The sequence below is a fragment of the Pleurodeles waltl genome, chromosome 7 (assembly GCF_031143425.1).
Source record: "Pleurodeles waltl isolate 20211129_DDA chromosome 7, aPleWal1.hap1.20221129, whole genome shotgun sequence".
NCBI lineage: Eukaryota > Metazoa > Chordata > Amphibia > Caudata > Salamandridae > Pleurodeles > Pleurodeles waltl.
Window position 1 is genome coordinate 1406711940 of NC_090446.1, and position 10365 is coordinate 1406722304.

Consider the following 10365-nt stretch of genomic DNA (forward strand, 5'->3'; position numbering starts at 1 on the left):
GACTTACATTGCGAACCCGACGCTTGTTCTAACACTGCACCCGGCCGCCCCCGTGCCGCTGAGGGTGAAATTTCTGTGTGGGCTTGTGTCCCCCCCGGTGCCCTACAAAACCCCCCTGGTCTGCCCTCCGAAGACGCGGGTACTTACCTGCAAGCAGACCGGAACCGGGGAACCCCCTTCTCTCCATTATAGCCTATGCGTTTTGGGCACCACTTTGAACTCTGCACCTGACCGGCCCTGAGCTGCTGGTGTGGTGACTTTGGGGTTGCTCTGAACCCCCAACGGTGGGCTACCTTGGACCAAGAACTGAACCCTGTAAGTGTCTTACTTACCTGGTAAAACTAACAAAAACTTACCTCCCCCAGGAACTGTGAAAATTGCACTGTGTCCACTTTTGAAATAGCTATTTGTGAATAACTTGAAAAGTATACATGCAATTGAAATGATTCAAAGTTCCTAATGTACTTACCTGCAATACCTTTCAAACAAGATATTACATGTTAAATTTGAACCTGTGGTTCTTAAAATAAACTAAGAAAATATATTTTTCTATAACAAAACCTATTGGCTGGATTTGTCTCTGAGTGTGTGTACCTCATTTATTGTCTATGTGTATGTACAACAAATGCTTAACACTACTCCTTGGATAAGCCTACTGCTCGACCACACTACCACAAAATAGAGCATTAGTATTATCTATTTTTACCACTATTTTACCTCTAAGGGGAACCCTTGGACTCTGTGCATGCTATTCCTTACTTTGAAATAGCACATACAGAGCCAACTTCCTACAGAAGAAAATCAACTTGTAACACTCCGAGCCCAACACTAGATGGCAGGATAATGCACAGCATGTGTATCTGCAGCTACACATGCCATCGAACACATATATATATATATATATATATATATATACATATATATATATACATACACACACACACACCTCCCTACGTACTCAGGATGCAACGGACTGGGTAAGCACATAGAAGTAGAACTTTACATGACTGAGCCACTGCACCTCTGCTCCAGTGATTTAAACATGCCTGGTCACCGTAAGGATTCTCAGAACATACGGTGTGTTTAGTGCACCCCTCCAATTCCTAGGACGAGCTCATTACCTACTCATGTCAAGGATAAACCTAGGTATCTACACACATACTACATTAGCAGGACGCTAGGGCAAAATATAAAGTCAGGATGCAAGATATCCACAGTTTGGCACTACTGATAGGGTAACATACCTCTACACCACGCAGGGGACATTCGGACCCAAACAGAAGAAATAGATTGGATTAGATAAAGCAGGTACAAATGTGGGGATAGTAAGAAAGTGGCCTTCGTTTGCAGGACCAGTAATCCATGGTGGAGGCTGAAAGAAAATTGTATAAGTCCTAAAATCAGAGATGAGAAATGATAGATGATGATGAGAGATGACGAACAATGTCCCCCCCACACACACACACACACACACACACACCAAGTGGAGCATCCTCAGTGTTTGATTTATTGTGCCCCTTTCTTCTGCTGGCACTTTCTAGTGACTTCACTATCAGAAAATAATGCACGTTTTCATAGGTGGAGAAAAAGGCATTGTTCAAGTTGTAGCAAAGACAATCACAGGCCAAATGTCACTTTAATTGCCCACTTAAGAAAGTACAATAGAGTAAAAGTGCTCCAAGCCAGATGTGGGCTTCTACCTTCACTCAATGCCGTTCCAAAATGGCACCAACTTATACAGGACAAGGAGTGCAGGCTTTGCAAAAATTATATAATATTAACAGATTATGGGGGTTATTCTAATTTTGGAGGAGGTGTTAATCCGTCCCAAAAGTGACGGAAAAGTGACGGATTTACCACCAGCCGTATTACGAGTCCATTATATCCTATGGAACTCATAATACGGCTGGTGGTATATCCGTCACTTTACCGTCACTTTTGGGACGGATTAACACTCCTCCAAAGTTAGAATAACCCCCTATGTCCCCAGCTTTCAGTAATGGATTCCAATTACGATTCATGGGGGTCCCCGGGTTCCAGTAAGTAAAGTGGGGGTCCACAGAAGTAAAAAGGTTGGGAACCACTGGTCTATTCCCCACCCCAACACCACGTTCTTTCTATTCTATTATGCCACATCAATGTCTCTTTATGAGAGATGGCTAATACAGCAGTTCCACTCAACTGCGCCTACAAATTCCATATACACTGAAACCAGCAGCTGTCGGCTCCATATTTATACAGTCTTGTCACCTGGAAGACATTTTACTGTTGAGATACCATGGTTCAACATTAGGCACAAAGTGATTAAATATAAAGTATAAGTTACTTACCTTCAGTAACACCTTATCTGGTGGAGACAATATCTAGTTGCAGATTCCTTACTTAGAATTTCCCCCAGGTGTCAGTCTGGATCTGAAGATTTTTCTCAAGCAGTACCCCTGCACCATTAGGTGGCAGTGATCGGTGTCGTCCACGCCGGTTATGAAATTGCGGGTCCTATATAGACGCCACTCCTGTGTCTGTTTCTTTTCACGACTTTCCACGCCAGAAGCTCAGAGCCATTAAGAACACTGACTACTGGTGCGTCAAAACTAGGGCCTTGAAAGGGAACTCCCTGTTCCTAGAAATCAGCTCTCAGAAAAGGGAGGACGAGAGGCCAGATTAGCCAGTCTGCCCCCAAGGGGGGCAGAAACCACTAGACACCAGTTTTTTTTGTGTGTGTAATCATTTCACGCAAGCGAAGCGACCCCTTTGGCAAAGGTCATTCCCCTGGGGGGGCAAATTTATTTTAGGCCATTTAGATCGGCCTATTTTAATTAGGCCGATCTGCCCCCAAGGGGGGCAGAAACCACTAGGCACCATTTTTTTTTTTTTTTAACAGATGGGGAGCGACCCCTTAGGCAAGGGTCACTCTCCTGGGGGGGAGGATGGGGGGGGGACATTTATTTTAGGCCAGTTTTGTCATTCTTGGGGGCAGATCGGCCTATTTCTATTAGGCTGATCTGCCCCCAAGGGGGACAGAAAGCCCACCAGAGACCAGGGAAGAATTTATTCAAAAAAGAGGATGGGGTATGGCCATACCCCCACCCCAAATAAATGGGAATAAAGTTGTTCTGCCCACTAGTGGGTAAATGGGGCAATTACCCCAGATTCACTTCTGGGGGGTGGTGGTGGGGGGGTGGAGGAGGGCTGCAGAAAGCCTACTAGATGCCAGGTAATTTAAAAAAAAAAAAAAAGAAAAAGAAAATAGTGGGCATGGTTATGCCCCCACCCGAACTGAAGGGGGTAACAGTCTTTCAGGTCTCCCCCACACACTAAAACACCTTATCCCACGGCAAGCAAAAGGACATTCGATTATTTTGGGTTTTGGTTTTACATTTGGGCCATGAGAGCTTGGCTAACTCTCAAAACCGTCCCACTTGGAATGGTGAGGGCTGCACTTTTTAGACTTTGGGACGCTGCCATGTAGAAAAATCTATGAAACCTAGACAAATCTGAAAACTAAACATCTGGGTGAGTCCAGGGTGGTGTGATTCACATGCACCTGCACCATTTTCTTACCCACAATGCACTACAAACCTCTAACTTTGCTTTAAATCACACATTTTTCCCACATTTTTGTGATGGAACCTTCCAGAATCTGCAGGAATCCACAACCTTCCTACCACCCAGTATTGTCACATCTATACCAATCAAAATTCTGCCCCACTTGTGAGCCTAAAAACATTTTTTTTTTCCAAACTGCCCTTTTGGACCTGCTTTGGTCCCCCCTCAATTTTGACATGTTTTTCGCTCTTCCCCGTCACAGGCACTTAGCCCACCTGCACAAGTGAGATATCATTTTTAATCAGGAGACTGAGGGGAACGTTGCGTGGTAGGAAATTTATGTCGGTGCGGTGATCCCACACAGAAATATGAGAAAAAAGTGATTTTTTTTTTAGCTAAATTTGAGGTTTGCTGAGGATTGTGGGTGAGAAAACACTGGGGGATCCACGCAAGTCACACCTCCCTGCACTCCCTCGGGTTTCTAGTTTTCAGAAATGTCTGGGTTTGGTAGGTTTCCCTAGATGGCTGCTGAGCCAGGACCAAAAACGCAGGTGCCCCTAAAACCCTGCAAAACCAGGTAGTTTTTGGGGCATTTCCTGTTGCGGGCACTAGGCCTACCAACACAAGTGAGGTACCATTTTTATCGGGAGACTTGGGGGAATGCTGGGTGGCTCCTCTCAGATTCCAGAACTTTCTATCATTGAAATGTGAGGGAAAATGTTTTTTTGGCCAAATTTTGAGCTTTGCAAAGGATTCTGGGTAACAGAACCTGGTGAGAGCCCCACTACTCACCCCATCTTGGGTTCTCCTATGTGTCTAGTTTTTAAAAAATGCACAGGGTTGGTAGGTTTCCCTCGGGCCGGCTGAGCTAGAGACCAAAATCTACAGCTAGGCACTCACCAAAAAACACGTCAGATTTCAATGTTAAAATGTGGTGTCCATGTTGCGTTTCCTGTCGCGGGCATTAGGCTTACCCACGCAAGTGAGGTACCATTTTTATCGGGAGACTTGGGGGAACACAGAATAGAAGAACAAGTGTTATTGCCCCTTGTCTTTCTCTACATTTTTTTCCTTCCAAATGTAAGACAGTGTATATAAAAAAAAAAAAGACAACAATTTGAGAAATGCCCTGTAATTCACATGCTAGTATGGGGGCCCCGGAATTCAGAGATGTGCAAATAAACACTGCTTCTCAACACCTTATCTTGTGTCCATGTTGGAAATACAAAGGTTTCCTTGATACCTATGTTTCACTCTTTATATTTCAGCAAATTAATTGCTGTATACCCAGTATACAATGAAAACCTATTGCAAGGTGTAGCTCCTTTATTGGCTCTGGGTACCTACGGTTCTTGATGAACCTACAAGCCATATATATATTCCCGCAACCAGGAGTCCAGCGGACGTAACAGTATATTGCTTTCTTAAAAATCTGAGACATAGCTGGAAAACGTTATAGAAGACAACATGGACAGAAAAGGCTCTTTTTCCACCTCAATTTCTAGAAATATATATATATATATATATATATATATATATATATATTTTTTTTTTTACTTTAGCTGTTACTTTCTGTAGGAAAACCTTGAAGGATCTACACAAATGACCCCTTGCTGAATTCAGAAGTTTGTCTACTTTTCAGAAATGTTTAGCTGTGTGGGATCCAGCACTGGTTTCACACCCATTTGTCACTAATTGTAAGGAGGCTCAAAGCACAAAACATAGTAAAAATGGGGTATGTCCCAGTAAAATGCCAAAATTGTTTTGAAAAATGTGGTGCTCTGATTCAAGTCTGCCTGCTCCTGAAAGCTGGGAAGATGGTGATTTCAGCAACGCAAACCCTTTGTTGATGCCATTTTCAGGGGAAAATCCACAAGCTTTCTTCGGCAGTCCTTTTTCCCCCATTAAAAAAAAAAAAAAAAAAAAAAAAAAAGCTGTCTTTAGTCTAATTTCTTGGTCTCCTCCGGGGAAGCCCACAAACTGGGTGCCTCTAGAATCCCTAGGATGCTGGAAGAAAAGGATGCAAATTTGGCATGAGTAGCTTATGTGGCCAAAAAGTTATGAGGGCCTAAGCGCGAACTGCGTCAAATAGCCAAAAAAAAAGCCTGGCACCTGAAGGGGAAAGGCCTGGCAGCGAAGGGATTAAAGAACAAGTTTATCAGGCAACCTAAAAAAAGGCAGAGATTACAGAAAAATAACCTTTGCGAGTGCCCGGTGTAGAGCCCTACTGGGCCAAAGAAAGTATAAACAAGTGAACCACAGAAAGAGGGTCAGAAAGCAGGTCAACATACTTGTCTGTACACCATGCCAATTTTTTTTCCCACCTGCAGGTATATACCGTTTTGGTGGAGAGATTACATTACAGACTTCATGCGGAATGTCAAAATCGGTCAACCACGCTGCTCAATCTCCGTGCAGGGAGGCGGAGACTGGAAATGTTCGAGTGGTGAACCCTCCCCTGCTACTGTAGCAGAAGATCCTCCTGAAGGGGCAGTCTGATTGAAGGATCAATGGCCATGCTCAATAGCTCGGGATCCCAAACTCTTCGTGCCCAATCCAGAGCCACAAGAAATGACTTGGGCTTGGTTGTTCTCAATCTTCATGAGAACTCAGGACATTAGCGGTATGGGTGGACAGGCATACAGGAGACCCAAGGTCCACTTGAGACGAGAAGCGTTGCCAAGCGAGTGCTGCCTTTGAAACTGCTACGCCCAAAACTGCTGACATTGCACATTCTCTGCAGAGGCAAACAGATTTAACCAAGGTTCTCCCCACTGCTGAAAGAGACTTTGCGCCATGTCTGGATGGAGGCACCATTCGTGATCAACAGAGCAGACAAACTCAGCTAACCATGCTTAGACGTTCAGAAAGCGCACCGGTTGTTGAACAACCATATGCCCTGCTATACCAGCCACGTCCAGCGGTGCAGAACCTCTAGACAAAGGGTCCACGACCCCACACTGCCCTGATTTTTGCAGAACCACATGGCAATAGTATTGTCCACATACATCTGCACTACCTTCCCTTTGAAAGAGGGAAGAAATGTTTTCAATGCTAGTCTGATGACCCAGATCTCCAACAGATTGATGTGGAGTCCGGACTCCGCTGGAGACCAGATGCCTCTCTCAGCCTCTCCCAGGTGGCCGCCCTATCCCAGGAGCGACGCATCTATCACTATTGTTAGATCCGATTGGGTCAGAGGCAGATCCCTCTCCGGCCATTCATTAGCCACCACTGCAGATTTCATGTAGTTCCCTCAGATATGGACCATGTCGGAGCGATTCCCCTGATGCTGCACCCACTGGAACTTCAGGTCCCACTGCAGAGCCCACATATGCCATCTGGCATGTGTCACCAGTAGTATGCAGGAGGCCATGAGGCCCAGCAACCTCTGTCGTTTTCACCCAAATCCAGAATAGAGGCTGAAACATTGGTGTCATAGCCTGAATATCCTGGACTCGCTGCTCGGGAGGATGCATCCGAAACTGCACTTTGTCCAGAACAGCGCTGATGAAAGGGAGTGTCAGAGAGAGTCGGGTACGCTTGTGGCACATTTATAGTGAACCCCAGCGAATGCAGGTAGTTTGCCGCAGTCTGGAGGTGGGAAGACGACAGCCAGATGAGATGGGGAAGACTGTGGGGGAGGGGCATGCAGAGGCTGGGCAGCATGTGATCCTGGAATGGAACAGACATGGCGGGATGCCCCTTCTGTAGCCACTAAAGGGGTGAAAAGCAGACGGAGGTCGATAAGGGGTTGCTGCGAGGCCCAAACCCCTACCCATAGCACAAGAATCCTTGAAGTGCTTGAGTGCAGAGTCTGCTTTGTCTCTGAAAAGATGGGTGCCAGCAAAGGGCATGTCCAGAAGAATGGCTTGGACATCCCCTGAAAATTCTGACGTCCTCAACCAGGCGTGGCACCTCTGGGCTCCCGGTGACACAACCGGTCTGCCCAGTGAGCCGCTTGTGTCCAGACCAAATCTGATTGTGAACTTTGCTGCGTGTCTCTCATCAGCAACAGCTTGATAGAATTCAGCCCGGGCCTCCTCCGGGACCTGTGGCAGCACTTGGGCAGCCGTATCCCACAGCATGTAGGAGTAACGGCTCTAAGGATGTGCAGTGTTCATGGACTGCAATGCCAGGCTGAAGGAAGAAAACCTCTTCCCAAGTTGGTCCTGCCTCTTCCATATCCGGGGGTGCAGAAGGGAATGCACCCTGGGGGGTAGAGGCTTAGATAACCAAGCTCTCGGGGAAGAGATGTTGCATCAGAAACGCTGGGTCAGATAAAGCAGGTCGATGGCAGTGGGCAATAATACTGTTCACAGGAACCCTTGTGCTGGGTTCCGACAACATCTGTAAGGGCTTCACTGATGGGCATTAGGGGCACCTCTGACGGGAGATTAGTCCTGACTGCCACCAAAGGTGGCTAGAGGCCCAGAACATCAGGTGCTCTTTGCACCACCATGGAATAAGACACTCCCTTCTCTGTAGCCACAGTAGGTATGAAAAAGCATGCCCGTGAGGGGAAGTATCCAGAACACTGGTTTCACATCCAGGCCCGTACCAAAGTCTAAAAGGTCTTGTGGCTGGTATTCTAAAGGGTCCAGGGACCTCTCCCATTCCTCACCGTACCCCAACCCATAAGAATAAGGGTCAGGATCCAACATATGGTGCAAGGCTGCTGTCTTGAGTCAGCGTCGCATGACGCCGGCCCGGCTCTGTGTCAGAGCCTGCTATGAGTTTGTGGTTGATACCACTAGGGGGCACGGGCAGCACCGGGAGCATGTACATCCGAACCAGCATTGGTTCAGATCCAATCAATCAATCGGATTTTGTAAAGCGCAGCTACTCACCCGTGAGGGTCTCAAGGCGCCTGGTCCACAAATCGATCCATGGGTACCCCCTGGAGCCAAGGCCGAAGCTGCTGCGGCGGAACCCAAGGGGGCCCCTTTCGACTCAGCAGGGCCCAAAGGTGCATGGCCTCATAAAACTGAGTTGGGCCAGAGTTGCTCCGGCTCTTAAACACTTGGGGAGGCGCAGAGCCGACTCAGATTCCAAGGAAGAAGGCCTAGAACTACGATGCTCCTTTTTCCCCATTCTCATAGGCCCAAAATGGGATGAAGTTGTTTTTCGACTATGTCGTGCCCAGACTTACCTCACTGTCCCAAGGACTTGGAGTGGGACGACAATGAAGGGGGGGGGGGGGGGGCTCCACGACCGCTCCGGGGACCTTCCTCTCAAATGGAGCCAGGCCGCAAGGAGCTTTGAGGACTGCTCCCTCAAAGCTTTCGGATTCATGGCCCAGCACTCAGAGCACAACTTAGGGTTGCGGTCTCGCTCCAGATACCACAGACACAAAGATGAAGATCTGTCACTGACATCGCCCAATGACTGCATCTGCAGGGCTCAAACCCGGTCTTACACGAAGACATCCTTGACACACCAGGAGTGTCAACACTCAAAACTTCAACAAAAAGGCAAGAAAAGATCAGTTAAAAAAAAAAAAAAAAAGAAAAAAAAAAAAAAGACAACTGAGGGGTAGCTCTTCTGATCAGCGCTAGGCTGGCACTGAAAGAAAAGAACTGACGTCAGTGTGCCAGGGTGGTGCCTAAGTAGGACCCGCGAAGACGGCCAAGGAGCCGATCGACACCACCCAATGGCACACAAGGGTACTGCTCAAGAAAAATCTCTGGATTCAGACTGACGCCTGGGGGAAATTCTAAGGTAAGGAATCTGTAACTGGATGTCTCTATCAGATACGTATACACATTCCATTGTAGGGCCAAAGTCCAATAAATACCTTCAATGGCCACCAAGTCTGTGAGACACTCCTACACAGACCCGGGAATAGTTTATGGGGCTTTCTGAAACAACTTACCTTTAACACTATTTTTTTTTAGGTTGTGAAATGCACATGTTAATACAGACTCAGATTTATGTCCACTTTACCATCTCCAATTCCCAGTACACCACACCTCAGCACCCCCCCCCCCCCCCCTGAGGCAAACAAGACTCTATGGACACAGGCCTTAGGCACCACATAACCAGAGCCCACAGCAGCCCTCAACCTCAACCAGGTCGTCCAAAACTTCACCACCTGGATCACCAAACCCGCAGGAGTAGCCCCGCTGAAACCAGATAAAACCAACACCACCTCCAAGCCAGCAAGATTGAACACTCCAGAGCTCAAAAACTCCAAACGTGACTGCCACCTACTCGAGAAACAGTGGCATGTGACAGAGCCTCCTACAAGCCAGCCATCAAGGCAGCAAAAAGAGAGCAGCAATGACGGACCAAATCGACACTGCAGCCAACCACACAAAAGAACTCTGAATCATCAAGCAATTCTCTAACACGATTGCCACAGAGACCACCAGCCACCAACCCCTGTAACTAACACCCTCTCAGACTACTTCCACAGCAAGATCACCACCATATACAATAATTTCGACCTCCACCTCTTCACCTATTGCCTAGCAAGCAGCGAACACCAGCCACATGATAACCCCCTGGTCCCCGATTACCACACAGACCTCCGCAGCCTTGTCATCCATCCACTCAGGGGCACCCACCAGCAGCTTTTGAACCTTGGAGCCAATACTATTAATACTGAACTAACTTGCATCCTCAACACCTTCACATCTAGGGCAACCTTCCCAGATGAATAGAAGCACGCAGGGGTCAGACCACCTCCTAAAGAAACCTTCCGCCGACCCCAGCGTCCTCAAAAACTAGACCAATCTCCCTGTTCCCCTTCCCAGCCAAAGTGCTTGAGAAAGCCATCAACCAACAGCTCACCAACTACTGCAAACAAAACCACCC